This window comes from Chanos chanos, chromosome 8 (genome assembly GCF_902362185.1).
Source record: "Chanos chanos chromosome 8, fChaCha1.1, whole genome shotgun sequence".
NCBI classification, from domain to species: Eukaryota; Metazoa; Chordata; class Actinopteri; order Gonorynchiformes; family Chanidae; genus Chanos; species Chanos chanos.
In genome coordinates, this window is record NC_044502.1 from 32085114 (window position 1) to 32100462 (window position 15349).

Sequence of the window (15349 nt, forward strand, 5' to 3'; positions counted from 1 at the left end):
GTAGATTATTATTAATCAAGATACATTATATATAGAATCCAATAAAGAGTTTATCGAATACAAGCATATTAGACTTCTGTTTGACCTTTTTTTTTTTTAAATTGTAAACAATCACGATTAACGAAAAGAAAAGTAACGCAATATTTGCAATTATTTGACACCTTTAATTTTAAAGTTATACAGCTGTTCTGAAAGAAGGCTTTTTGTACGTTGCTTGTTCGCAGAAGAAGGCTATAGCATGGGTAATATAAAAATCTGTACATTTTTTGGGGTTGTGGATATCGAAATGATGAGTTGGCCTATATAAAATGTACCAATATGCGTGACTGTTTTGCAGCATTGTTTTTACTGCAATTCTTCAATGCTGAAAAAGAATTTTTGTCTAGGAATTGAAATGGTTATTAGTTTCTTTTTCCATCACGTAATACATACATGAACTGTAATTATTATCAAAATATTGGTTGTTTGTAAGCGTCAGATTCTTGTATGAAACCTCCAGTTGTTTTATGTCACCAGGATCTCGATATTGTTGAAATTTCTCTTCCACATATTAAGTAAATTTGTCTTTCATTTAAAGCTGCGTGGAACTGGTTATTGGTATTATATATATTAATGTTGGTTGTTCCTTAAATCCATGTGATGGTATCAGAGTCCTCAAGGTGGTACAGTTATGCAGTGTTGTTTTTCTGTGCAATTTAATGGCCATTGAACCTTTGAGGTAAGATATTACTGCCACCTTGTGTTTGACATGGCATAACGCAGTTTTCACTTTGTGCTCATGAAGCAAGATTGCTGTCTAATTTTATGGAAATTGTGCTATTGATCTGTCATGTCTGGATGCTTGTGTAATTCACTCAGTACAACTTCCTAGTTAAACCTGTTATCTTTTTAGTTACATTGGTGCATAATTAAATTGGCTATCCTCATGGATTTGAACAGAAATTTACAAATTAGCTGTTCAGAGATTGAATATGGTTACATGCAAACAGTAGTCTTTTGAATATACATGGAATAATGTGTTGTTAAATGTGTAGGAGATAAGTCTGTAAATCCTGGTCTGCTGACAAAATTTACCACGATGATTTATATAGTATATACATAAATATATTTAGAGATCTGTTCATAGTAACAGAATCATATATACAGATATAATGTTCCACTGGTTGTTCGCAAAGTTAAAACAAAGATTTTTTTTTTCACAAACTTGCAATCAGAAGCATGTTGATTCTAACACATGAACATTTCCCTGAGTCATTGCTGTGGCTATATTTTGAAGTGGAGCATCTGAAAACATTAGTCAGTATCACTTTCAGCAATATAATATGCGGAATTATTTTTTTTATTTTTTTATCATTATTTAATCCATGTACAGTATTCAGAAATAATCAGTAACCTTTTCACTAGAAAATCTTTTTAAGGTGATGTTTTGAAGCACTATCCCATGGGCTGATTGGACTGACGTCCAGTATATAATTTACTGAGACAGGTAAAACCCAAAATAAATTTAAGTCCTGAAGTGGTGTTATCCTGCTCTAGGTTTTGAATCTCTGTCTGCCTGCTTTGGGTTTGGTACAGTTCAGAGAGAAATATAGCTTTTTAGCTTTTCTGCACTCCTCTGAGCTCTCCAGGCAGATGAAACAGAAACAGTTCTTGCATTGCTTGCAAAAAACATATTTACACCCACCCACATGCATTATCAGACTGTGGCATTTAGGACAGGCACGGAACAGTGGGCAGCCATATACTCTGCTGTTTGGGTCAGTCACCGTCTCACAAGACAGGAGAGTGTTCACCAGATGGCAGGACTTGTTGTCACAGACGGCATTGCCTGGATCTCCAGGGTTTGGACAGGGGTAAAGGCAGTTGTAGCATAGGAACCTTGCTGATGGGCATTGAGAACACTGCGCCAATTGACTGGGCAATCCAGCTTTGTCCAGTAGCTGTTTCAAAGGGGACGAGTGTTCTGGGCACTGTGGACAATTGGATTGGTTAACATGTACGACGTTTCGACCACAGAATTATTTTTTAATGTAACTGAAGGAGAGGATGAATATAATTTAAACACAAAGTTTTGAAAGTTTTCCAGTGTAAAGGTTTGATAACGTGCACAGAATTAATTCCAGAACTATTTTCCACTCTCTTAAAATGTTTTTTGTAACAATTACAAGAGAATGCTGGTTGCCATTTTAGTGTTATTTTAGTGCTAAAAGTGGATTATATTAACACTTAAAATGATTAAATACTCTAACACTCAGAGTTAATTTAGCTTATCTAAAGTGCTCATTAAGGTGAACAATGTCAATCAAGAGACCACTGGGCCTGACTAAAAAGAAGTAGGTCATCTCTGCTTACCGTGTTAATTGGATTCAAGTTCTCAATGTGATCAGGTCATATAATACAGGGATGGTGGCTACAGAAAGATGATTTCATTCTATTAGCTGTGTTCCTCATAAAGATAGTTTAGACGAATTTAAATGATGTGTTTGTACCTTGTTATTGAACTGTTGGCTTGAGTTTGGCCATCCAAATTTCAAACTGCTTGGATTTTCACAGTCAGCATGAAACATCTATAAGCTGCAGATGAACAAATCTCCCATTCATCTTCTCATTTATTTTCTGACGGAATGAAATCTATCAGTAACGTTATGATCTACTTCTGTGAAAGGTGTGTTAGCAAGATGAATGTCTTACCTGAGATGACCTTGCTGGCTGTCTGCTGATATCACTAAGGTTGTATTCCTGTCTGGAGATAAGTTAGAGTGCCAAGTGAAGCATTACAAAAAGGCATGATATTCATATTTTCCGACAAAAAGTATTTAACACTGTAAACAAAACACTGCTATTATGCTACAAAGACACGAACAAAGTGAAAGCAAAACCAAGCTTTTCAGCAGTATCAGATTTAACACGCTTGACGATTTAAACAAAGCTGATTTGTACATGTAAGCTGCCACATTTTCAGCGTTAGGAAACTGCTGAAATGATTCATTATCAATTATCAATATGTGGACTGTAATGGCATGGACCTCCACTGATTCCTTTTGCTTCAGTCTGTCACTTCCTGCTGTTTACTCCATGGTCGTTTGCCTTCTCTCTTTCTGATTTTCTGTTGTGGAGAATCCAGTCCTCTCTGTCATTCATTAACTACTTTCAACTCCTGCGTTTCATTAAGAGAGGTCAAGTTCAAAAATGCAGTATTTACAAGCATTAGTAGTGACAGCGTGTGCTACTCCCTGAGGAATGAGAGGGTGAAGCTCGTGCCTGTGGGACGGCACAGTGGATCATAAGGGTGGAGAGTCCCGAAGTGGGAGGTCCCAAAGAGTCACTCGCATACTTGTTTACTGGTGTGACTAAATAAGTAGTTCTTTTTGTACAACATTTGCTCTGAATAACATATCCCCCTTTATTTGCTTGTTTTCATTTTCAGTAACATTTTGTAAACATTCTGTTTAGTGTCCAAAAGTTGCATCACAGAACCTCACTGAATTATTTTAAATAATTAAACAAACCAGGTAATAATGAACCAGTTGAAATTATCACATGCTACCTTATAGAAAAAGTTGTAATAACATTTCTTTCTTGTGCCTTTGATAGGAATGTTTGTTGTCTTTCTTCATGAAAACTTACTTGTCTAACTAGTAAAATGCAGTGGACTGGGCCTCTAAAGATTACAGTTTCAGGTTTTTATGAAAAGAAAATGGAGTCCCAAATTTACCTCACAACACAGAATACAGAATACAGTTTATGTGTGCAGAGTTTCACAGGGCACAGAAGTGGAACAGAAACACATTCAGTTCTGTACAGAATCTTTAATACAGATGATCGGCAAAACATTTATAAGAACAGTTCTACATCATAAGCAGCAGCCTCAGAGTTTACAGACACTCAAAACTACATATTCAGTCTCTCATATAGAACACAAAGCCCTTCTCTGTGCTTAAACCTCTGTGTACTGTATTCTTCATCCACAAACACAAACACAGTTACTACCTCTGACCCCACCAAAGCCCTTAAACAGGAGAGCACTGGCATTCCTTTCTGGAAGAAACCTTAAAGCTAAACTCCCAGGCATCCCTGGGTTCACTTCAGTGTTAAAAAAGTAATTCACCCTTTTTGACATATGGCATGTAAACCACTACCTCTTTGTAATTAAATTGTCAGTGTGGTTTTTGTGATACATCATTCACTAACAATTACCAGTGTTTCTAATTTTGCTGATAATTTTAAGTGTGTTACTGCTTGGCTGACTGATCAAAAAAGCGTCCCATCTTGTTTTTACTATGTAAGAATTAAAAACCAGTTACTAGAAAATTCACTATTAACACAGCCTTGACTATTAATGTCCGGGTAAATAAATGTACTTTTCTGTTAATATTTTTGTATGTGCCTACTCAACATCACCAGTGGTCAGCTGCCAAAGAATAAAATGTTTCAGAAACTGTGGGAGGAAACCCATGCAGACACGGGGAGAACATGCATACTCCACCCCAAATGGATCCTGGCCAAGCAGGGAATCAAACCCAGGACCTGCTTGACATGCAGCGTCAGCGCTACCCACCATGCTGCCCGTAGGTGCTTGTTGTCAAATTGTATGGGGATCGCGCTCTCCCACACATTTACAGACAAGTAAAAGGTAAAGCTTCCACACTGGAATGTTTGTTTAGACATCTTCATTTTTTAAAGAAATATATACAGATATTTATGTTCTCCCTGCATGTCTGCAACATTAAAACAAAGCTTTTTTGTCTTTTATATGTTAACGCATAATGTCTTTATGCTGTTCCAACCTCATGATCGTTTCCCTGAGTCAGCGCTGCTGGTGGCCTTAATTCTGAACTTTAGCAGTTGAAGTTGTGATCTGAATGACAGGACTGCAGTTTGATATTAGATCTTGAGTGTGTCTGCTTCCCCTGCGTTTGGAACAGGTTAGAGAGAAATACAGATCTGCCACCCTCTGGCACTCCTTTGATAACTGCAGACAGATGAAGCAGAAAATGTAATTGCATTGTTTGCATCAGACTTTTTTACATCCACTTGTGTGCATTATCAGACTGTGGCATTTGAGGCAGGCACAGAACAGCAGACAGCCAAATCAGTTGCCTCCTCACGTGTAAATCCTTTTGAGGTAATAATCTGAAGCACTTTCCTGTGGGCTGATTGGATTGATGGTGACAGTATAGAATTTATTGAGACAAGTAAAACACTAAAAACATTACAGTCCTGAAGTGGTGTGATCCTGGTTTAGGTTTTGAATCTCTGTCTGCTTGCTCTGGGTTTGGAACAGGTCAGAGATGAATACAGGTGAAAAGCCTCCCCACACTCTTCTGACCTCTCCAGACATATGAAACAGAAACTGTGTTGGCATTGCATACATCTGACATATTTACATTCATCTATGTGCATTATCAGACTGTGACATTTGGGGCAGGCACGAAACAGTGGGCAGCCTCGCACACTGCTGTTTGGGTCAGTCACCGTCTCACAAGACAGGAGACTGTTCACCAGATGGCAGGACTTGTTGTCACAGACAGCATTGCCTGGATCTCCAGGGTTTGGGCAGGGGTAAAGGCAGTTGTAGCATAGGAACCTTGTTGATGGGCATCTAGAACATTGTGCCAGTTGACTGGGCAATCCAGCTTTGTCCAGTAGCTGCTTCAAAAGGGATGAGTGTTCTGGGCACTGTGGATCAGGGCAATGGGATTGGTTGACATGTAGGAAGTTTTGATCACAAAAATGTATGCTAATGTAAATCAAGGACAGGATGAATGATTTAAACAAACTAGGTTTTGAAAGCTGGTTTTCCAAGATATTACACAAAATTAATTTCACACTCTTCATTCATTTCAGCGTTTTTTTCCCACTCAGGGAAAAACTACACTATAGTAATTACTGAAAAGAACATGCTGTTTTGTGAGTGCTGTCGTAGTCCTATTTTCTTTGTCGAACATGGATTATATCAATACTAAAGTATGGTTACATGGTCAAACACAGACAGTCTCAGAGGTAAATTTAGCATGGTCCATTCACCTTTCAGTTTAATGCCTCAGTGTTTACAAAGAAGAACAATGTCAATGAAGAAACCATTAGGACTTCAATGTCCTCTCCGCCTGGTAAAAAAGAAATAGGTCATCTCTGCTTACCATCTTCATCAGATCAAAGTTCACTGGCTCAGTCTGTTCAGGTCTGTTCTCCTGCATTGTCATATAGTACAGGATTGGTGGCTTGAGAAAAAATAATGTCATTCTGTTAGCTGTGTTTTTCATAAAAGCATCTTAAGTGAATTTCTTGCAAGTACTCAAACAAATCTCATGAACTGCTGGCTTAGGTTTAGCAGTCTAAATATCAAAACACTTAAATTTTCAAAGTCAGCATGAGGCATCTATGAACTGTTTCAACTACTGTAAACAAATGTGCCATTTATCTCATCTCTACTTGTTTCAAAGGCGCGTTAGCAAGATGAATGTCTTACCTCAGATACCCTGGCTGTTGGTGTGCTAATATTAATATGGTCATCGTCCAGTAAAGTATTCTTAGCTGGGGACAAGTTAGATGGGCAAGTGAAGCATTAAAGAAAAGAATACTGTTCATATTTTACGACAAAAACTGTAGCTCTCTAAGTAAACATTGATCTTATATTACAAAGACACTAAGAAAGTGAAAGCAAAAGCAAACTCTGCAGCAGTATCAGATACAAAACAAAGATGACGGTTTAAACAAAGCCAACTTACGCTCACAAACCGCCACATTTTCAGCATTAAGAAATCACTGTAAATGATTAATTATACATTATTAATATGCGGACTTCAATGACACAGACCTGCACTGATTCCCATTGCTTCAGTCGGCAACTTCCTGCTCTTTTTATTTCTATTTAGTCCACCTCTTCTCTTCCCTCTTTGAGGCTGTGATGTACCTGATCCGTCGGCAATTTCTTCTTTGCCGTTCATTACGTCATTCTGACGCCTTCTGCTTCTGGTTAAAGGCATCCTGTGTTTAGAGTATTCAAAGTCAAAGAAGCAGCAATTACCAGCATTGGTAGTGACAGCGTGTGCTGCTCCCTGAAGAATGAGAGGACGAAGCTAGCGTCTGTGGGCCGGCACAGTGGACCCTAAAGGTGGAGAGTCCCAAAGTGGGAAGTACCAGTGAGTCACTCACATATCTGTCTATTTATGTAACTAAAACAGTTATTCTTTTTTTTTGTACAGCAGTGAAATGTTCTACCTTCATTTGCTTCATTCATTTGCTTGTTTTTATTCTTAGTAAAATCTCGTTGTAATGTAAAGAACTGATGTTATTGAAGCGAGGGACTCATTTCAGAGTATTAAAGGTCAAAGATACAGTAATTGCTGGCATAAGCACTGAGAGTGTGTTCTCCTCTTTGACGAATGAGAGAAAAAAGCTTGTGTTTGTCGAATGGTGCAGTAGATCCTAAAGGTGGAAAGCATGGAAGAACCGCTCACAAACTTTACGTGTTTAAGTAAGCAAATTGTTCTATTCAATACAACAGTTGAGAGGTTTGTGATGGTTCATTTATATACTTGTTTTCATCTATTGTATTTTGTTGACTGTTATGCACAAATTAAATCATGGAACTTCACTGAATAACCTTGATTAAAAAAAAAAAAAACAGGTAATAATGAAAACAGCTGATGTAAAATCATGTCTTTTCAAGGAGCTGGTGTGATGATGGGACTCCTAGACCACTCCTAGTGCATCTTCTGTTTTAGAAGCAAAACAGACACCACTGAATTGTTCCTCTGATTAGTCTTCTGTTTCCCGGTGTATAGCAAGATGAATGTCTTACCTGAGATGACCTTGCTGGCTGGCTGCTTATATCACTAAGGTTGTATTCCTGTCTGGAGATAAGTTAGAGTGCCAAGTGAAGCATTACAAAAAGGCATGATATTCATATTTTGCGACAAAAAATATTTAACACTGTAAACAAAACACTGCCATTATGCTACAAAGACATGAACAAAGCTTTTCAGCAGTATCAGATTTAACATGCTTGATGATTTAAACAAAGCTGATTTGTACATGTAAGCTGCCACATTTTCAGAATTAAGAAACTGCTGAAATGATTCATTATCAATTATCAATATGTGGACTGTAATGGCATGGACCTCCACTGATTCCTTTTGCTTCAGTCTGTCACTTCCTGCTGTTCACTCCATGGTTGTTCACCCCCTCTCTTTCTGATTTTCTGTTGTGGAGAATCCAGTCCTCTCTGTCGTTCATTGACTACTTTCAACTCCTGCGTTTCTTTAAGAGAGGTCAAGTTCAAAGATACAGTCTTTACAAGCATTAGTAGTGACAGCATGTGCTACTCCCTGAGGAATGAGAGGGTGAAGCTCGTGCCTGTGGATCATAAGGGTGGAGAGTCCTGAAGTGGGAGGTCCCAAAGAATCACTCACATACTTGTTTACTGGTGTGACTAAACAAGTAATTCTTTTTGTACAACATTTTCTCTGAATAACATATCCCCCTTTATTTGCTTGTTTTCATTTTCAGTAACATTTTGTTAACATTTTGTTTAGTGTCCAAAAGCTGCATCACAGAACCTCACTATATTATTTTAAATAATTAAACAAACCTGGTAATAATGAACCAGTTAAAATTATCACATGCTACCTTATAGAAAAAGTTATCATAACATCTCTTTCTTGTGCCTTTGATAGGAATGTTTGTTGTCTGTCTTCATGAAAACTTACTTGTCTAACTAGTAAAATGCAGTGGACTGGGCCTCTAAAGATTACAGTTTCAGGTTTTTATGAAAAAAAAAATGGAGTCCCAAATTTACCTCACAGCACAGAATACAGAATACAGTTTATGTGTGCAGAGTTTCACAGGGCACAGAAGTGGAACAGAAACACACTCAGTTCTGTACAGAATCTTTAATACAGATGATCGGCAAAACATTTGTAAGAACAGTTCTACATCACAAGCAGCAGCCTCAGAGTTTACAGACACTCAAAACTACAAATTCAGCCTCTCATATAGAACACAAAGCCCTTCTCTGTGCTTAAACCTCTGTGTACTGTATTCTTCATCCACAAACACAAACACAGTTACTACCTCTGACCCCACCAAAGCCCTTAAACAGGAGAGCACGGGCATTCCTTTCTGGAAGAAACCTTAAAGCTAAACTCCCAGGCATCCCTGGGTTCACTTCAGTGTTAAAAAAGTGTGAACTACTTTGGATAAAACTATGACTCGCATTTTCCGAATTAATTCAGTTTTTAGTTTTTATCTTAATTTTTTTTTTTGATTTGATCATGTGGTTTATTCTAACTAATAATAATGAATCAGAGCAAATCGAGCAATTCATGTTGTTTTTCTTGGCACTGTATGTCATTTAATAAATTAGGATATTACTGCCCCCTAATGTTGGGTAATGTGTAATGTTGTGCTCAGTTTGAATGCACTGATAAATGAACTTGCTTGCTGACAAATCTTATGGGGATCATGCTGATCCACATGTCTACAGACAAGCAAAAGGTAGAGCTTCCACATCAGAATGTTTGCTTAGGCATCTTTTTTTTTTTTTTTGTACAGAATTATAAACAGATGTTCATGTTCTCCCTGCATGTCTGCAACATTAAAACAGAGGTTTTCTGTTTTTTACATGTTAATGCATAATATGTTTGTGCTGTTCCAACCTCATGATCATTTCCCTGAGTCAGTGCCGCTGGTGGCCTTAATTCTGAACTTTAGCAGTTGAAGTTGTGATCTGGATGACAGGACTGCCCTCCTGTTTTAGGTCTTGAATCTCTGTCTACTTGCTTTGGGTTTGGAACAAGTTGGAGAGAAATACAGATCTGGTGCTTTCTTGCACTCCTTTGATCGCTGCAGACAGATGAAGCAGAATCTGTGATTGCATTGCGTGCATGCAACATATTTACATCCAGCTGAGTGCATTATCAGACTGTGGCATTTAGGACAGGCACGAAACAGTGGGCAGCCATGTACTCTGCTGTTTGGGTCAGTCACCGTCTCACAAGACAGGAGAGTATTCACCAGATGGCAGGACTTGTTGTCACAGACAGCATTGCCTGGATCTCCAGGGTTTGGACAGGGGTAAAGGCAGTTGTAGCACAGGAAACTTGTTGATGGGCATTGAGAACACTGTGCCAGTTGACTGGGCAATCCAGCTTTGTCCAGTTGCTGTTTCAAAGAGGACGAGTGTTCTGGGCACTGTGGACAATGGGATTGATTAACATGTGGGACATTTTGACCAATGTTTTCTAATGAAAATTAAGGACAGGATGAATATGATTCAGATGTAAAGTTCTGAAAGCTGGTTTTCCAGTGTAAAATTTCCAAGAATTACACAAAATTAATGTCAAAGTAATTTTTCAATCAGGGAAAAACTACACTATAGCAATTACTGAAAAGAACATGCTGTTTTGTGAGTGCTGTCGTAGTCTTATTTTCTTTGACAAACATGGATTATATCAATACTAAAATGTGGTTACATAGTCAAACATGGACAGTCTCAGGGTCAAATTTAGCATGGTCCATTTCCTTTTCAGTTTAATGCCTCAGTGTTTACAAAGAAGAACAATGTCAATGAAGAGACCATTAGGACTTCAATGTCCTCTCCGCCTGGTAAAAAAGAAAAAGGGCATCTCTGCTCACCATCTTCATGAGATCAAAGTTCACTGGCTCAGTCTGTTCAGGTCTGTTCTCCTGCATTGTCATATAGTACAGGATTGGCGGCTTGAGAAAAAATAATGTCATTCTGTTAGCTGTGTTTTTCATAAAAGCATCTTAAGTGAATTTCTTGCAAGTACTCAAACATATCTCTTGAACTGCTGGCTTAGGTTTAGCAGTCTAAATATCAAATCACTTAAATTTTCAAAGTCAGCATGAGGCATCTATGAACTGTTTCAACTACTGTAAACAAATGTGCCATTTATCTCATCTCTACTTGTTTCAAAGGCGCGTTAGCAAGATGAATGTCTTACCTCAGATACCCTGGCTGTTGGTGTGCTAATATTAATATGGTCATCGTCCAGTAAAGTATTCTTAGCTGGGGACAAGTTAGAGGGGCAAGTGAAGCATTAAAGAAAAGAATGCTGTTCATATTTTATGACAAAAACTGTAGCTCTCTAAGTAAACATTGCTCTTATGTTACAAAGACCTTAAGAAAGTGAAAGCAAAAGCTAACTCTGCAGCAGTATCAGATACAAAACAAAGATGACGGTTTAAACAAAGCCAACTTACGCTCACAAACTGCCACATTTTCAGCATTAAGAAATCACTGTAAATGATTAATTATACATTATTAATATGCGGACTTCAATGACACAGACCTGCACTGATTTCCATTGCTTCAGTTGGCAACTTTTTATTTCTATTTAGTCCACCTCTTCTCTTCCTTCTTTGAGGCTGTGATGTGCCTGATCCGTCGGCAATTTCTTCTTTGCCGTTCATTAAGTCATTCTGACGCCTTCTGCTTCTGGTTAAAGGCATCCTGTGTTTAGAGTATTCAAAGTCAAAGAAGCAGCAATTACCAGCATTGGTAGTGACAGCGTGTGCTGCTCCCTGAAGAATGAGAGGACGAAGCTAGTATCTGTGGGCCGGCACAGTGGACCCTAGAGGTGGAGAGTCCCAAAGTGGAGAGTACCAATGAGTCACTCACATATCTGTTTATTTATGTAACTAAAACAGTTATTCTTTTTTTTTCTTTTCTTTTTTTTCAGCAGTGAAATGTTCTACCTGTTCATTCATTTGCTTGTTTTTATTCTCAGTAAAAGTTTGTCATAATGTGAACAACTGATATTATCAGACCTTACCTTGTTCTAAAAGCAGTGGTAAGATTTCTCTCCAGTATCTTTGATAGGAGGGTTTGTTGTTTTTCTTCATAAAAACTGATGTAATGTGATGGTACAGACCTGTACTGATTTCCGGTAAGTCACAGCTCTTTCTGTTCCTTTTCAGTATGCCTCTCCTTTTCCTTCTTTTTCCCTCTTTCTTTTTTCCACCAGTTTTTTCTGACATGTTTTTTCTGACATTCACTGACATGTTGTAATGTTTCTTCTTCTGGTTAAAGGCATTGTGTATTCAGAGTATTAAAGCTAAAAGATCCAGTAATTACCAGCATTACCGGCACTAAAAGTGTGCTCTCCTCTTTGAGGAATGAGAGAAAAAAGTTTGTGTTTTTGTCGAATGGTGCAGTAGATCCTAAAGGTGGAAAGCACAGAAGAGCCCCTCACAAACTTGCTTACTTGTTTGCGTAAGCAAACAGTTGAGAAGTTCTTGATGGTTCTTTCATTTACTTGTTTTCATCTATTGTATTTTGTTGACTGCTGTGCACAAATTAAATCATGGAACCTCAGTGGATAACCTTGACTAAAAAAAAAAAAAAACAGGTAATAATGAAAACAGCTGATGTAAAATCATGTCTTTTTAAGGAGCTGGTGTGGTGATGGGACTCCTAGACCACTCCTAGTGCATCTTCTGTTTTAGAAGCAAAACAGACACCGCTGAATTGTTCCTCTGGTTAGTCTTCTGTTTCCCGGTGAAGAACAGAAGACAATGTGATGTGGGTTAGAAAAACTTAAAGTTTATATATGAATATGAATAAGTCATCTTTTTTCTCCTTCTCTCTCTTTCTTTGTAAATATACTTACCTTCTCAAAACCACCACTGCTCAGTTGCCAGACCATAAAATGTGTCCTTTTTTTCACTCAAAACAGCCAATATTTGCAATGCAATGGATTAGTTTTATTTAAGAGATATAGATATATGTTCATCAAATGTAGACATCTTCAGAGTCCACCAAATCTGCTTGGAATTGTTACTAATATGTATGTGCCCCCTGAATCAAACTCATTACATTTTAAATTATTACTAAGACCTAAAGGCTGTGTTGCTTTTCTGTGCAATGTAATGAGCAGTGGACCACTAAAGTATGACATTACTGAGTACATGGTACTGCGCTCACTTTGAATGTGCCTATGAATTGTCAGCTTGTTAACTAAATTATGGAGAATTTTTCCCACAGGTCTACAAAGAAACAGTAGCTTTCAAATTTAGATGCTTGCGCAACTCATTGAACCTACACGGCCTCCTAGGTCAACCTGCTAATTTATCTCTTACTCACGTGCATGTGTATAGTCACTGTCTTAACAGATTTCAACAGAAATTTGCAAGTCCTTCATATAATGGATTAGCTATGCAAAAGTTAACTTTGGTGATATATAAACATTAGTCTATTGCATATTCATAATTATATACTGTTAAATCTATCACGTATGATTCTTCCTGTAGGAGCTGAGTGAATAAAATCTTTGACTGCAGACAGAATTAATTACAGTGATTTATTTAGTGTATAAATAAATATTTAAAGACATAAGCTCTTCCTAAATGAATCACATTTACTGATATACATATTTACACTGATTGTTTGCAAAGATGATACATTATTTAATCCATGCAATGCATTCAGAAATAATTAGTAACCTCTTCACTTGTAAATCTTTTCGAGGTAATGTTCTGAAGCACCATCCTGTGGCCTGACCGAACTGATGGTGACAGTATATTATTCATTGAGAGTTTTGAATCTCTGTCTGCCTGCTCTGGAACAGGTCAGAGATGAATACAGGCGATGAGCTTTCCCACACTCCTCTGGGCTCTCCAGGCAGATGTAGCAGAAACTGTGATTGCATTGCTTGCAATCGACATATCTACATCCACTTGTGTGCATTATCAGACTGTGACATTCAGGGCAGGCACGAAACAGTGGGCAGCCTCGCACACTGCTGTTTGGGTCAGTCACCGTCTCACAAGACAGGAGAGTGTTCACCAGATGGCAGGACTTGTTGTCACAGACGGCATTGCCTGGATCTCCAGGGTTTGGACAGGGGTAAAGGCAGTTGTAGCATAGGAACCTTGTTGATGGGCATTGAGAACACTGTGCCAGTTGACTGGGCAATCTATCTTTGTCCAGTAGTTTCTTCAAAGGGGACAAGTGTTCTGGGCACTGGGGATCAGGGCAATGGGATTGGTTAATAAATAGGACGTTGTGACCACAGAAAAGCTTTCTAATGTCAGCTTATGTAACAATGCAAAAAATTCGGAGGTACACACTAGGTTTTGAAAACATATCTTTTGTAGTACAAAAAGTCTTACCCAAAACTCAATTCAGTCATTTTCTATTCCATATTCCAATTACACCTACACTGTTATAATTATTCACAAGAGGATACTGTTTTCAGTGCTCTCGTGACACTATTGTCTCTGGCCTGTTTATACACACAAGGGTGTTACTGACTGGAAGGTTTTTGCTCAGATAACCTAGCTGTTACCTGCTCTCTGTCATCAATTAGGTCCTTTTCTGGTGTGGTTTGCTTGCCTGGAAATAAATCAGAAATCAAGGGAAATATACTGGGAAAGCAAACAATTCATAAATTGCTTTGAAAAATATTAAACACTGTAACTAAACACTGAATTCAGCTTCTGAAATGCAACGACACAAAAAAAAAGTGAAAGAGAAACTAAACTTTGCAGCAGCGTATCAGATATATCATAAACTTGAAAGTTCAAACAAAGCTGGTTCACTCACACGCTGTCAAGTTATCAACACTGAAAAAACAGTTGACATAAATTGCTAGTTATAAATATGTTTTTAATTGGAACGTAACGGTACAAACCTGTGCTGGCTCCCATAGCTTCAGTCTCTGACTTCCTGCTCTATTCGAGCCTCTTTTGTACCCCTCCGCCCCTCCACCTTGTGTTGTGGTGTAGCTGATCTGTCGCCAGTGTCTTCTTTGTCATTCATAAACATATTTTGACTCTTTCTGCTCCTGCCTGAGGTGAAGCTTTGTTCATGCCAGTCAAGGTTAAAGGTGCAGCGTTTTAGCAGCATCAGTTGTGGCAGTGTGAGCTGCTCTCTGAGGAATGAGAGGATGACGCTAGTTTTTGTGGGACAACACGGTGTATCCCATAACTGGAGAATCCAAAAGTGGAAAGTCCCAAAGAGTCCCTCACAGATCCAGTCGTCTATAAAGTGTAAGTATTTTTTTCTTTCATATAACAGTTGTGAAATTTGTTAACTCTTTGTTTACTTGCTTGTTTTTGTTTTAAGAAACATTTTGTTGACTGTTAATTATATATAATAATGGACTGCACCACGGAACCTTAATAAATTATCTTGTGCATTAAACCAAATAATAATGAAAACAATTGATGTTATCAAACGTTATTGTGCTAAAAAAGCCACCATAACATTTCTCTACAGTGTCTTTCATAGGAAGGTTCATTGTCCTTCAAGGTAGATATAACTTGTCTAACTGGTAAAACACACTAGAATGGGCTTCTAATATTTACAGTTACAGGTCAGTAT